Source organism: Erpetoichthys calabaricus, chromosome 5 (genome assembly GCF_900747795.2).
Source record: "Erpetoichthys calabaricus chromosome 5, fErpCal1.3, whole genome shotgun sequence".
Lineage (NCBI taxonomy): Eukaryota > Metazoa > Chordata > Cladistia > Polypteriformes > Polypteridae > Erpetoichthys > Erpetoichthys calabaricus.
In genome coordinates this window covers 48,998,089-49,014,368 of record NC_041398.2, presented here as the reverse complement: position 1 = coordinate 49,014,368, position 16,280 = coordinate 48,998,089, and positions in this window count along the sequence as shown.

Genomic DNA, 16,280 nt, shown 5'->3' with positions numbered 1-16,280 from the left:
AAACTGGTGATAATGGGTTAGATGGAAATGCAGGAAATTCATACTACATTTTTTAAAATAACTAGGGGGCTTGCTTTGCTCGCCCACCCCGGGTTTGGTTAACCGAATATACAATTTAAAGAGATTGTTATTTTCATGGGAATTGTTACATACTCTTTCAATTCTATGTTGCATCTATGTTGCCTGTAGTGTTTGTGGATTTCACTTTCACCAAACAACAAATCTTTTAACGCCTCTTCATTGGGAGGCAACACTACTTTTCCCTGATGGCAACACAAATTTAACGACCTACAAGTCTCCGACTTAAACTTTAAAGCCTTACAATATCTACATACTTCTGACATATCACCTATGTCCATATGTTCGATCTCTTTTTGCTGTTCCGTTATTTCACTGAGTAATAATTTCCATTTGTTTCTGCTAATGCGATCTTTACTTTCTTTTTTTTGATACTTTTGAATTTTACTACTTTCATATTCTTTAATTTGCTCTGTATGTGTATTATGCCAACATTTTTGAACGCCTTTATGAAGTCTTTTATTTCCGACCCCGATTGGACCCTAGAGGTTTTCAATTCCACTTGGTCCGAGCCGATTATTACTTTCCTTATTTTCTGAATTTGCACATAGATTATTATTGTTCTTTTTTGCCTTCTTTTCTCTCCAACGCTTTTGTGTCTCTTTTTGACGCGCTGCTCTTCCTTCTTTGCTTAGTCGTTGACGTGCCATCTAGAACGTATACAATTTTTAAGAGCTGATTAAGAGCACATGAAGTGTGTCTGCCAAAAGCATTCCAACAACTGAGATGTTAGATGTCCGTGATCTTGTTTTAAATTGGTTGTTCTCGCAGGACTTCAAAGTGTCTTTCCGAGAAGGTCACGTCTTGACCCAAGACTTTTTTATATAATACAGAGATACTTTGTGCCTCTAAAAACAGCTTAGAGGTTATTATTTAGTAGCAAATACACATGAAAAAGTAATTGCTGATATTTAAAAAATGGCTGCTGAAATACAGTTAGGTCCCTAAATATTTGGACACAGACAACTTTTTTCTAATTTTGGTTCTGTATATTACCACAATGAATTTTAAATGAAACAACTCAGATGCAGTTTGAGTGCAGACTTTCAGCTTTAATTCAGTGGGGTGAACACAACGATTGCATAAAAATGTGAGGCAACTAAAGCATTTTTTTTAACACAATCCCTTCATTTCAGGGGCTCAAAAGTAATTGGACAAATTAAATAATTGGAAATAAAATGTTCATTTCTAATACTTGGTTGAAAACCCTTTGCTGGCAATGACAGCTTGAAGTCTTGAACTCATGGACATCACCAGATGCTGGGTTTCCTCCTTTTAAATGCTCTGCCAGGCCTTCACTGCAGCGGCTTTCAGTTGCTGTTTGTTTGTGGGCCTTTCTGTCCGAAGTTTAGTCTTCAACAAGTGAAATGCATGCTCAATTGGGTTAAGATCAGGTGACTGACTTGGCCATTCAAGAATGTTCCACTTCTTTGCTTTAATGAACTCCTGGGTTGCTTTGGGTGTATGTTTTGGGTCATTGTCCATCTGTATCATGAAACGACACCCAATCAATTTGACTGCATTTAGCTGGATTTGAGCAGACAGTATGTCTCTGAACACCTCAGAATTCATTCGGCTGCTTCTGTCCTGTGTCACATCATCAATAAACACTAGTGTCCCAGTGCCACTGGCAGCCATGCACGCCCAAGCCATCACACTGCCTCCACCGTGTTTTACAGATGATGTGGTATGCTTTGGATAATGAGCTGTACCACGCCTTCTCCATACTTTTTTCTTGCCATCATTATGGTAGAGGTTGATCTTGGTCTCATTTGTCCAAAGAATGTTTTTCCAGAACTGTGCTGGCTTTTTTAGATGTTCTTTAGCAAAGTCCAATCTAGCCTTTCTATTCTTGAGGCTTATGAGTGGCTTGCACCTTGCAGTGCACCCTCTGTATTTACTTTCATGAAGTCTTCTCTTTATGGTAGACTTGGATATCACTACGCCTACCCCCTGGAGGGTGTTGTTCACTTGGTTGGCTGTTGTGAAGGGGTTTCTCTTCATCATGGAAATGATTCTGCGATCATCCACCACTGTTGTCTTCCGTGGACGTCCAGGTCTTTTTGCGTTGCTGAGTTCACCAGTTCTTGCTTTCTTTCTCAGGATGTACCAAACTGTAGATTTTGCCACTCGTAATATTGGAGCAATTTCTCCAATGGGTTTTTTCTGTTTTCGCAGCTTAAGGATGGCTTCTTTCACCTGCATGGAGAGCTCCTTTGACCGCATGTTGTCTGTTCAGAGCAAAATCTTCCACATGCAAGCACCACACCTAAATCAACTCCCGGCCTTTTATCTGCTTAATTGATAATGACATAATGACGGACTTGCCCATATCTGCCCATGAAATAGCCTTTGAGTCAATTGTCCAATTACTTTTGAGTCCCTGAAATGAAGGGATTGTGTTCAAAAAATGCTTTAGTTGCCTCACATTTTTATGCAATCGTTTTGTTCACCCCACTGAATTAAAGCTGAAAGTCTGCACTTCAACTGCATCTGAGTTGTTTCATTTAAAATTGATTGTGGTAATGTACAGAACCAAAATTAGAAAAAAGTTGTCTCTGTCCAAATATTTATGGACCTAACTGTAACTTGGGGAAAAATTAGTCTCTAGCCACAAGTCAATGTATAAACAACACACATTATGTCTAGATTTTAAAAAATTATATTCAAACATGAAAGTTTAAAAAAAAAACTCACTTGTAGTATTTGTACTTATTACACAATCGTGTAATAGATACCTATCAGTTATGTATGTTCTGAGCACACATTTTCCATTACTGGGTCAGTGGAGTGAGGGCCAAATCTAGCAATACTCAATCAAGTCCACAACTAATCCAGAATAGGATGCAAGTCCATTGCAAGGCAAATGGATCAGTTTAGAGTGCCCAGTTTGTCTTGAAATGTGAATAAGAAACTGAAAACCCCCACAGCCACAGGCAGAGCTCCACACTAACACTGTTCAGGCTTTAAATTAACACAATTTTGTGCATCTATGAGGTATCACTTGTAGAAGGGAACATTAAAAGAACAGGAAAAGTGTTATGATCCCAGCCGCACTGAATTACAACAAGTTCAGTGTGCGGTAGCATTATGTTCTTATTGTAGAGTTACAGCTGTCCTGCCTGTCAGTGCTGCTCATGGTCTCCTGACTTAGACCTCCTGATGACGTCTCTCTTTTTTTATTATGCTGAGAAAGGAGTGAATGTAAGAACTGAAAGCTTCCACAACAAAAGGTCAGGCATAGGCGGATTTGATGTCCTCTGTTCTGGGAATAACAGCACGAAAGGGCTTATTTTACATGACGCAACCCTCTATCCACAGACCCCATAATACTCACAAGTTTGCTACACTATATGATGTGAAAAACCAAGTACACCTTCTTTCAGCTCTATGGTGTAACATTTCAAAAATCATCTAGTCTTTATCAGGTTGTAAAATGATATAATTCTAACCCCAAGCAACAAACCACAGAAAACAGATTATATTTTGTAATTTTCTATTCCACAAAAATAAGCCACCATTTCAGAAGCCATGCATACATTCTTATTCACATCAGTATACATGATGACATACCCTGGTAGCAGCATAACATATTTTCTTTCACAGAAATTCAGTCTTGAAGTTGTAGTTGTTTATTTACTCAATTATCTAGGGCCTGGTATAAAGCCAATTTCATGCACTTTGTGAAACAATTTGCATATTTTATCATAGCATATTTTCCAGCTGCTATAAACATCTTTCATATTTATATCAACATGATTACAGACGTAAATGTGACTAAAATCTCCTAAGTGAGTCATAATTTACTCTAATGCACACTGAATTGAGACTTACTAAGCATATATGCAGAAATAAAATTTTTAGTAAAAAGCACAAGTAAAGTATAAAAGAAATGTATCCATCCATCCATTATATCCAAACTACAGGGTCACGGGGGTCTGCTGGAGCCAATCCCAGCCAACTCAGGGTGCAAGGCAGGAAACAAACCCCGGGCAGGGAGCCAGCCCACCACAGGGCACACACACACTAGGGACAATTTAGAATCGCCAATACACCTAACCTGCATGTCCTAGGACTGTGCGAGGAAACCCAAGCAGACATGGGGAGAACATGGAAACTCCACGCAAGGAAGACCCGGGAAGCGAACCCAGGTCACCTAACTGCGAGGCAGCAGCACTACCCACTGTGCCACCGTGCCGCTCAAAAGGAATGTATGTCATCAGTAATTAAAAAGAAATTTTGGATTCTTTTCAGCGCATAAATGGGCAGCATGGAGGTTCAGGGATAAAATGGGAGACTCAGCTCAAAGTCCAGCATGGTCAAAGTCTGTGTGGAGTTTCCATGTTCTTACTGGACTCTGTGGTTTCCTCCAAAATTTCACATACTTGCGGATTAACATGATTGGGATCTCTAAAGGAGCAGCCATCCTCTGAGTGGAGCCGAACTGCGGAGATTCCTGAACACGGCACTCAGCGGGCCGGCGTGCTCTTGGTGGTTTGCTGAGTGGCACAAGTGTAATACCTGGGCGAAGTTTTGCGCTGCCTTCCTGAAAACGTTCCTCTCAGATGAATACCAGGCGCTGTTGGAAGAAAAGCTCCGGACCTTTGTGCAAAAGCCATCGCAGAGTCTCAGGGACTTTGTCTTTGAATTCCGTGCGTTGTGCCTGAAGTGGCGATCTGACATGCGTGAGGAAGAGATATTGCGATGTGTCCTTGATGCACGTGACCCTCGGGTGGCAGCTACTCTGAGGGGGGTCGTGATATCGGCAGATGAGTTGGTGAAGGTGGGGTCCCGAGTGGAAAAGGACTGGGCGGCTATCGGGATTAGTGGGTCTCGGAAGGGTCCCACGCCTCGAGATGTCCCCTGTCCCAAACCACGAGGAAAAGCCCCAGTGGATCCCTGTGCCGATCTCACCTTGGTGCAAGCCTCCTTGCCCCTCTTAGTGGTGCCCGTACAAGTGCGAGGAGTCACTGGAGAGGTGGTCGTAGATACAGGGAGCACTTATACCCTTATGAAATACAGCTTGTGGGAAAAGCTTACAGTGCCTCATGAGCAGTTAAGGGAAAGTGCAAAAGTAAAATTCTTTCCCACGGATGGAAGGGCGTACGGGGCAAAGGGCAGGGTGCCTATGAGGCTCTGCTTACATGAGACACACTGGGAGACAGAAGTTTACATCCTGGAAGATGACCACCTGTCAATGCCCTTATTACTTGGAATGGACTCTCTTGTGTCAGTAGGTCTTACTATCCATCTGTTGCGGCTGGAGTACAAGTTGCCGGTGGGGGAGGTCCATCGGTTTGGGACGAAGGCTTAAAGTAATCTGGTTTGGCCTAACTTGTATTATTACTTCGCGCAGTTGGTGGATGAGCCCTGCCCAGTAGAGAAGGCAATTCTTGAACAGCCGGAGCTCGTTCAGCCCCTGCTTAGGAGGTGGTGCTCTGTGTGGACGGATAAATTGGGTCAGACTGAGGTGGTGTGTCACCACATTCACACAGTCAACCCTGTCCCGGTTCGGCACAGAGCCTACAGAGTGCCACCTCAAGGAGTGGGTTGACCAGATGTTGGCGGATGGGGTCATCGAGCCTTCTACCTCGCCGTGGGCTAGCCCTGCGGTGCTCGTTCAAAAGGCCGACAGGACCTGCCGATTCTGTGTGGACTATTGGGAGCTGAACAAGAAGACCTTGGATGATGCTTACCCCATGCCACTCATTCATGACATCTTGGAGTCTTTGCATGGGGCAGCGGTGTTCAGCTCCCTAGATTTGAAGTCCGGGTATTGGTAGGTGAGGATGGGGAAGAGTAGCATGGAGAAGACCGCCATCATCACCCCAGAGGGGTTGTTCCAGTTTCGGGTGATGCCCTTTGGACTTAAAAACGCTGGGGCATCATCCATCCATCCATTTTCCAACCCGCTGAATCCAAACACAGGGTCACGGGGGTCTGCTGGAGCCAATCCCAGCCAACACAGGGCACAAGGCAGGAACCAATCCCGGGCAGGGTGCCAACCCACCGCAGATGCCTGATATCTTATATTCCAAATCATAACCTCAGATCCTCAACTGAGTGTCTCCTTAGAATTCCAAGAGCAAAACTTTAAAGAAGTGGTGAGGCGGCCTTCTGCTGTTATGCACCTAAAATCTGGAATAGCCTGCCAATAGGAATTCGCCAGGCTAATACAGTGGAGCACTTTAAAAAACTGCTGAAAACACATTACTTTAACATGGCCTTCTCATAACTTCACTGTAATTTAATCCTGATACTCTGTATATCCAATTTATTATAATAACTATTCATGGCGGCTCTAAAATCTGTATTAACCCCTACTCTCTTCTGTTTCCTTTTCCGGTGTCCTTTTGGTGGTGGCTGCACCACCATCTACTCAAAGTACCATGATGTTCCAACAATGATGGATGGATTAAAAGCCAGAAGTCTGTATGACCATCAGCATCAAGTGATTCCGTGAGAACCCTAACTACAAAGAGGACTATTTCATTTATGTTAGGTAGAATGCCCAGAGGGGACTGGGCAGTCTCGTGGCCTGGAACCTCTGCAGATTTTATTTTTTTTCTCCAGCCGTCTGGAGTTTTTTTTTTTGTTTTTTCTGTACCCACCGGCCATCAGACCTTACTCTTATTCTATGTTAACTAATGTTGTCTTATTTTGTCTTTTATTTTTCTTTTCTTCATTATGTAAAACACTTTGACCTACTTTTTTGTATGAAAATGTGCTATATAAATAAATGTTGTTGTTGTTGTTGTAGATTGTGGGTTCAAATCCCGCTACTGACACTGTGTGACCATGAGCAAGTCAGTTCACCTGCCTGTGCTCCAATTGGAAAACCAAAAGAAATGTAACCAATTCTATCATAAATGTTGTAAGTCACATTGGATAAAGGTGTCAGCTAAATAAGTACATGTAAATCCTTTAAACTTTCGATTCACAGCTCATCGACAGTTTTGAAACGTTTCCACAGCAGAGGTTCTTTGACTTGTCCAACAGTGGAACAAAAGCCCTAAAAGTTGTCGAATGGTTGTCACATACGTGCGCATCGGAGGCAGCAAAATGGACCAAAAGAAGGTAATTCCACGCTCTTATATCTCTACAGACCGGACATGGGAAATTCTGCCTGAATCAGGCTCAATGATGGCACTTCTGGCTCAAGGCCTCAAGAGCATCATTTTGGGTTCCGGGCCCGAGGACGTAACTCACTGTTCAAGACTGTTCATTTTGACAATGTATAGTTTAAATGTTCTTTCATGCAATAAGTATACATCTAAAACTTTTTACAAAGATATATAAAACTTTTGTGAGTCTCTGACATTACTGAAAGAAGTCCAAGTGTCCACATGAATATATTCTTTTGGTTTCAAGTGTCCAAATTTCCTGAAAGGTAATGTTAAAAACTTTTGATGCTGATCTCATACTTTGGCTACTCTTTTTTTTCTAAATAGATAACATTCTGTTTATTAGACAAACATGTTAACATTTGTAGCAATTCTATGCTTCTCTGCAAATGCCTGAACCTTCCCAATATGAGCCAGAATTTCCAAGTAAGGAGTTGTTGCAACTGAATGAGGAAGAGAGAATCAAGGAAGCTGTAACTGTACAAAGACAGAAACAGGAAAATGTATAACTGGTATGAGTTGCTGCTGTGAGGTTGGGAAAACGTCCAATGTTGCTTGTGGAAAACTAATTCCTATGGCAGAGATGCCCAAACTATAGCCAGGTGGTCAAGATTTCCCTGCTTTAATATTTATTTCAGCCACAAGGTATTTTCCAATAATACCTACTTCATTAGAGGTGAACATTTACAACATCATTTTCCAAGTATTTGTAAAATTTTTTGCTGGACACATTACAAATTATTTCCATATATATATGAAAACAACTGATACTTTATTCATTAGTTACTGTTACTGGATTGCACCACAGCACACTCATCTGCTTGGAGGTGTAACAGCCCTGCAAAGGATCACCATACCGCTCATCACGTTTGCTTCTTGTGTTACCCAGTGGGGCTGCGATAATCACTGGTTCCCTGTGACCCTAAACTGGGTCAATTAAATTTACCCCTCAGCACATGCAGGATTCAGTATATACCTATAACATCTGTTCAGTCCTTGCCACTTGTTTGCACGCTAAGTACGTGCTTAACCTCTTCCTCACTAGCTGTCATCAAATAACTGGAGCAAATGATGTTACTAATGGCAGCTGGTGAAGTCTTTGAGAAAAAAGTAATACTATTCCAAAATAATGCAGTCATTTTTCTTTTTGAATAAGTTAACATACTAACGCCATAACGTATTTCCATTTTTTTAAGTAACACAGGTGTTTTTACTTCAGTAAAATAAATACTGAATTATTTTTGCTTATTACTTTAATAAGTGATCAGACAATGCAACATACATCCATCCAGCCATTATCCAAACCCCTATATCCTAACTACAGGGTCACGGGGGTCTGCTGGAGCCAATCCCAGCCAACACAGGGCGCAATGCAGGAAACAAACCCCGGGCAGGGCATCAGCCCACCGCAGATGTAACATACATTATTTTTAATATGTTAGTCGCGGCACTGAAGAGAAAACAGTAAATCCAGGCAAAACAAAATTCTCCCATTGGACTCCTCCACATTTCAGTGATCCGCTGCTGAGATTCTCTCGCTGTCTCACTAAACAGCCAGAGGGAGATCCCAGCAGCAGTGATGTCAGGGTGGCCCCGCCTCCTGGGGCTCCAGCCACAAAATCCACAGAATGAATGACAGTAACAGTACACAATTACTAAATCATAGACAAACATAACAGAAATTACATAAAATTATGAAAAATAATAATTCAAAAATAACAAAAACAAACAAAAAACAGAAAATAAAAACACCCCGGGTGTAACACAGCCGCATGCCTGAAAGCCTGATTCTTGAGTTTGGAGTCTTGCTGTCTGGGGTCACACCTATTTTGGGGCAGATTAGATTGACTCTGTTCTGGCCTTTTTGTGTATTTTGTGTTCTGCGTCACCTTTCATGCACTCATCTAGCTGTGCTCATAATAACCACACTGCCTTGCCTGTATTTGCAATTCAAATAATTACCGGTAAGAGCAATCTATACACTTTTATAAAATTATTACTGAAATAATAGTTGTTTCACTAGTTAACTGTAAATAATGCTGGGACTCAAGGGGTTAAGTTAAATAATACGTTCAGATTCTGAGCTCTTTTGCAGCAACAATAAAAAATAAGAAACAAAGGCAATGATAACTGTCTGCCAATAAGAAGATTGCAAATGTGCTGCAGTGTGTCAGATTGTGGTAGTCATGGTTACCTCAGAGCTCTGCTCCCCTTGTCAGATATATATCACACTATGAATTAACACACGACATGATGATGGGTCTATCTGTCATTTTTATTGCGTAAAGCATAAATGGGCAGTAGAGCGAATCGAAGACAAGTCCTTGAAGCACAGAATTAGCTCAAAGTGGGATCTGCAGAGAAGCATGGAAATCGCTGATCTATACGTGTTCAGCTATTTGAAAACTGACTGTCTCTTGATTGCTTTTTATTGAAGTGTAAATGTATTTTAATGTTGGAAGAATGGAAAGGGCCGGACTTAAAGGCATTTACAGTTTGAGAGTTAGCACACTACAATCGCATCAAAGGGTGACATGAAGCAATCAAAATTGTTAGCTGTGGCTGCACATGCATTATAACATTGTACCAAATGCATAATTTTAAATAATATAAGGAAACAAAATTAGATTAGAATTAGTATGTCTTGAACATTCTTTATCAATATTTAACAATATTTATATTTTTAAAATGTATTCCAGGAGAATCTTATTGTTACAAGTATCTCTCTGAAAAAATCCCTTATGACAGGTTTTACGACCCTTTGTGGAAAAGGCAACAGTTGCAAGTTTAGAATCATAAAATTAATGTTCGTCATCCAGATCTCACAGCGCTGTCTTTTATGTCTTAACATTTAAATATCGGTGTGCATAAGTACAAACTATCCAGAAGAGGTAGGTTCCTAAATTCTTAATTCTAGTGGCCCATTAAGCTTGTGTCTATATTGAAGGCCGGACTACAAAAGTGACAAGGAGGATTGGTATTGTATTTTATCTGTTGCTTTTTGGAATGCTTGTTTATTTCATTTAGTTACAAAGTCGTAGATCTCATCCTGAGATCAGCTACCAACAGATTACGTCTAGCCTTGAATTATCTCTTCACTGTCAAAATGAATGTGAGAGCATTGAGCATTAAGAAATGTCAGTGAATGGAAGCTTTTCTTCCCCCTATAGATGATGTCAGGTGTATATTCTAATACAACCTGTAACAGAGTGAAGAAAAATTAAACCAAATCATGTTCAAGTAAACTATTGGAATCTTGCCTGGTTCTGCATAGATGACATTTTCACTTCCACAAGGCATTTAGGTTAATAACAATCATTACATTTCTTTTCTTACATCTGCAGGAAAATACTCTATGGAGATCATTTTTGTGCATGACATTTAAAACCATCATTTACAGTATAAGCAGTATAAGCAGGGGGGCATGGTATAGTCCACCAATATATGAATTACAAAAGAAGACCTGGACTACAGTAAATATATTGATTGTAATGACCTATCCTATTCAAAAGGGTTATGTTCTATCATCCATTCACCAGAGTCAGTTTGATTTAAAATGTAAGAAATGGATGGGCTTTAGGAGTCTTCATTATTCAATGTTTATTTTCAGCAACTCTATAAACTAATGATGGTATGATATAGTCTGATGAGAATATGATTAAGAGCAAAAGAGATCAATTACTTGAAACTTGCATGAAATAATAATATATCAGTGGTTTAGCAAGTATAGCTCTACATTCAAGTTAAATCACCAACCAGTGCTAACATACAATCTGTCTTACATGAAAGGTGGAAGATGAAAGTATCTATGGGTTATAATGGAGATGTTTTTAGCCAGCAGTCACCAACTGTTTTTTGCACTATGGACCGGTTTCTTGTAAGACAATTTTCCACGGACTGGCAATCGCATGTTCATAATAAAGTGACTTGTCTTTAAATGCTATGTGGCAAAGCAGATTTGAAGGCTTCATGGCCTCACTGAATAGCCAGTCGCCACATGTTATACAGAGCGGGCTTGGAGCGTTTGAGTCACCTGCCACAATAAACCTGTAATTTAAGTCGGACTCTTGGTATTTTCTTTTAAGTGCAGATTTCTTTTTGTTGGCAATTTAAGGGTCTCTTGCCGCCTCATAATTGGGACTTTCTCCGTTTTCAAAGATGCTCTCCAGAGATGTTTGTTTTTTACTCATCTTAGCTAGGGTTAGCTTGTGGGCTTTATTTATCAGGCATCAAAACTGTGAGGCACAGATGGAAGGGATGGGGAGATTGTTAACAAATAAATCTGCATGCACATCCAAACTTTACTTAATACCACCACCTGTCCTACTTTCTTAAATACAGTGGCTGTCAAGGTACATAAACAACAGAACACAGTCACTGTTCTACATTCTCCCTTTTTATCTTTGTTCCTTATTTCAAAATACGTGAACAACTTTGTTTTAACATTTCATTTAAACATATTCAATAATTAAACTTTATATCAACAGTTCAATATAGCCCGTCAGATTGAGAAGTATAAATGCACATGTGTGCATGCGTCTTTGCCTGAGTGTACAGCCGCTATGAAAATATCATATGCTTGTTCAAGCACACACCAGCTCTCTGCAACATTGCCATAAAACACCAGGGGCCTCATGTAGAAATGGTGCGTACGCACAGAAATGTTGCATACGAACGTTTCCACACTCAAATCGCGATGTATAAAACCTAAACTTGGCGTAAAGCCACGCACATTTCCACGGTAACTCATACCTTGGCGTACGCAATTTCTCCGCTCGGTTTTGCAGACTGGCGGCACCCAGCGTCAAAGCAGTGCTTTGTGATCACCCTTTCTTTCTTAGCTCCACATTCCTGACGCGACTTTATAAATACACTGAAACTAACTGCATATTGTTTATTAGTGTAATACATCTGATTGTAATTAACCTGCAGCAATATAATGGTCTAGGGAATAGCCATAGTATTCCAAATACCATAACTGCTTTAGCGTTGTAACTCTCACTGCATCTTCTTCTTCTTTCAGCTGCTCCCATTAAGGGTTGCCACAGCAGATCATCTTTTTCCATATTACTCTCACTGCACCACTCAGAGTATTTATGTCACTGTATCTGAGTGGGGAATCACAGCAGCAGCTGATCGAAAAGAGAATTATCGGTATACAGCATGAAGCAGACGCTGCCTGAGCCACGGCAAAACACTTTAGAGACTTCCCTGTACGGAATTCGCGGTTTAGAAATAGTTTCATCCCAAGAATTCTAAACACACTCAATCAGTCCATCAAGTGCTCCTTGTAGAACTGTTTACTTATAAGTACAATTACCTCACTGTAAACTTGCACTACAGTTATAATATTGCACAACCTGCGTCACTTTATAAAGCGCGTATTTACATATGATGACGGTATTCATTTTTAAGATGAAATGCAGCAAAATATGTTGATTATATTATACAGATAAAACTTTAACTTAATTTAAATAATCTGTATTGTTAATAATTAAACATGTGAGGACACGGTGCCGCAGCGCTAGCTAGTTCATGGATTGTTCCTGTATTGCATTGTATTCTTGCGCTGATGAAACACTGGAAAGATAGACGAATAGAATAATTAAACATGTACTACGAGGATATTTCAATGTTCCTTAAAAGTTTTGAAGAACCGGCGTTCTAAGCTTACAAATGGCTTCACGTCTATTACCTAGCTGATTGTGTGGCGATTGGGTATTTGGAGAAAGAAAAGTAAGGACAGGAATTGGAGGTTAGTACGTTTGAAAGAGACAGTACTGCTGTGATAAATTATTTCATCGAAGGTCGCGCATGGCGCAGCAAGCCTCTTGTGTGAGATATGAACAAGCACTGCGCCACCGTGTTCCCATGTTTAATAACATGCTTTCATTCCTATCATCATGAAAAAGATATCACGTATCCATCTCAGTATTTTAATTATTCAGAGAGCTGTAATATCATGAATGTAATGGATTATGTGTCCTGTCGGAGAAAGAGAAAGCCCGTTTAAGGAGCAGGTAGTGATTCACACACAGAGCACAAAGAAGATCAAATACAGAACAAAGCATTTAACGTCCTACTTTAGTTACAATGGGATTTGAGAAACTAGTAAATTAAACGATTTTAAGATGAAGTTCATGATGTTCTACTTTAATGGCAAAATAAACTACGTGATTAAAGTGGAAATTTCGAGATTAAAGTTGACATTTCGTGCTTTTTTCCCCACTGTGTGCCTACTTTTTTGTCTGTACCCTAATAAGTTTTCATATGACACTCAGACGGTGGGCTACGACTTGCCTTTTCACGACGACTTTGATATGTGATTTCTTTTTTATTTCGGGCACTGTGCGACTTTATGAACTTGAGCCTTCGAGTTTCTCCGACACTCTGTCACTCGATCATCTTCCTTTTGTTGATTATACCACTGTTTAAACCAACAAATAGTATGTTTTTCCTTTGCCTCCACTTGGTATTCGCTGAAATTCTTATATTTTCCCCCGTGCTTTTCCCATTGTCTTTTCTCAGAAGGCTATTTATATCGATTTGCATATTCAAAGAGGCGTAATTCTGGGAGGAGTTGGGGCGGGACAGAAGGCGCGTGCACGTGCGTTACTTTTCACGCTGATCGGGATTTATGTAGTGGAAGAACGTGAAAGTTTGCGTACGTACAGATTCCTGCATCTGGATTTACGCACATTCCCACTTTTGTGCTTACGCCATGTTATATTGTAAGTTCTACGCACGGCGTTATACATGAGGCCCCAGCAGTTCAGGTCTACGAAATCCCTCTGCCATCCTGTCAATGTATATTTGGTTACCTTTCAGTCACTCGTTGCACTTCGAATGAGACTTAGTTACTGACAACTTCTTGATCATGTTGAATGACGAGGGGTCACAGTTATTGAAAATTATCAACAGTTACTTGTACACCACAAACAAATCAATCTGCACTACCTTACTTAATACTGCCCCTCCTACTTCCTTAACTACGGTGGCTGTCAAGTTACATTAGCAACAGAACATTGTCACTGTTCTACAAAGGTGATCTGGTCATTTTTCAAAATAAAACACCCTGGAGACTCTGATACTTAATACAATGGAAATAAAATAAACATAATATGTTTTTTGTTCTTTCTGAGTGGTCCGGTACCAAATGATCCCCATAACTAACCATTTCTTGTATTTGGTTAACTGTGGAGGTCTCAGTACAGTAATAAATGTGGAGAGCTTCTGACCTTATTTCCCAGAGAAAATCAAACTTATTAGATGACTTACAAATGTAAACTATCAAAAAGAACAAAGAGGATTCAACTAAGAAAATCAACACCTCAACCATATCCATCACTTCTGATTCTTATGGTTCTGGAGACATTTATACAGAATCGTCAACTTGGGTCATTATATCCTTTTTGAATATTTCATTCCTAGCCTAGTCTAGTAAGGTTTTGAGTAATGATGAGTGAAATAATTTGTACGAAGTTTCATTTGCAGTGAATGAGGGTGCTTCATTTGGTAAAAAATATTTAAGAAGATCATGCTATTGACAAATAAAGATGCTTAATTCCTGTCTGGAAACATTTACATGCATTAGTTTACCATGCATCTGCCTGTCTTTTCGTATTTAAAAAAAAAAATTCTAATGAAACCAAAAATCACTGAACTCATTTCCTGTGACATTTTTCACATTTTATTGATCTGCTAGGTATGTTTTAATGGCACGATTCCTACTTTGCCAGTTATGACCACAATCTTATCAATGACAATCCTAAAGATGCATCAGAGACAGAAAAGAAACTCAAAGCTCTATGTTGGTTATAGCATGCATATCTTCAACCTCTTCTTAAGGAATCAAGAAACAGGAAAGAGTGGTTGCTAGGTAATTGCGTTAGGGGGGACAACAACAGGGTGGCTTTCTGTGTATTGAGTTTTTTCGGTGGAGTGTTTAGGTGTGTCTTTGTATGGAAAGCATGCAGAATATCACATTTTTAAAAAACGGATTGTACTTCTCTGTGGTGGTGTAAACGTCAGACATTTATTTGACAGGTATATTACAGATCATATGCATTACACCATTGCAAAAAAGAACACAGGTAAACAGGGAAGTGGGAATGAGGTTGTAGAGATTACTATTCCTTGTTTTTGAATTCCAAAAAACGTTTTAGTGAGTTTTGTGTTTTGCAATGAATAAATCACCTGGGACATTAATTTTGTTTTTAGTTTCACTAAACTGTATGCAAATTAAACTTATCCGTTTTACTCAAGGGTGGCACGGTGGCGCAGTGGGTAGCGCTGCTGCCTCGCAGTTAGGAGACCTGGGTTCACTTCCCGGGTCCTCCCTGTGTGGAGTTTGCATGTTCTCCCCGTGTCTGCGTGGGTTTCCTCCCACAGTCCAAAGACATGCAAGTTGGGTGCATTGGTGATCCTAAATTGTCCCTAGTGTGTGTGTGTGGTGTGTGCACCCTGCGGTGGACTGGTGCCCTGGCCAGGGTTTGTTTCCTGTTTCCTGTGCCCTGTTGGCTGGGATTGGCTCCAGCAGACCCCCATGACCCTGTAGTTAGGATATAGCGGGTATTTACTCATCATTCATCCACATGAGCAGGATGAACAAAAGTGGCAAATAATAATTTGCAGGCAGTAACCTGAAGAGGTAGATGACAATAACTGGTGACAACAAATGAAAATAGTGTAGAAATGTTTAGAATGCTATGTATGGGAGATCTGAAAGTATGTATAACAGGCAAAATAATAATAAAGCCTTCAACAAAAGGAAATGTCAGGGTTCATTTTTTGGTTGCCCAAAAAAAAAAAGATGGCAATATAAACCTTCAACCAACAACCTATGTATCCACTGAATTACCTCTTATCTTATTGTATTGTATTGTCTGGGAATAGTTGGATAAAATACATTTTTCTCTTTTGAATTATTTAAATTTCCTTGGTGACAATGAAAAAAAACAAAATTTTAGGGAAATTGTCATTCTGAAGCTTTGAGAATTTGACTACTTACAAAAACGCTTCTCGTAATGAGGAAAGTTGAATCTGGAGATTGTAGTGATGTGTTTAAAGTTGATGTTA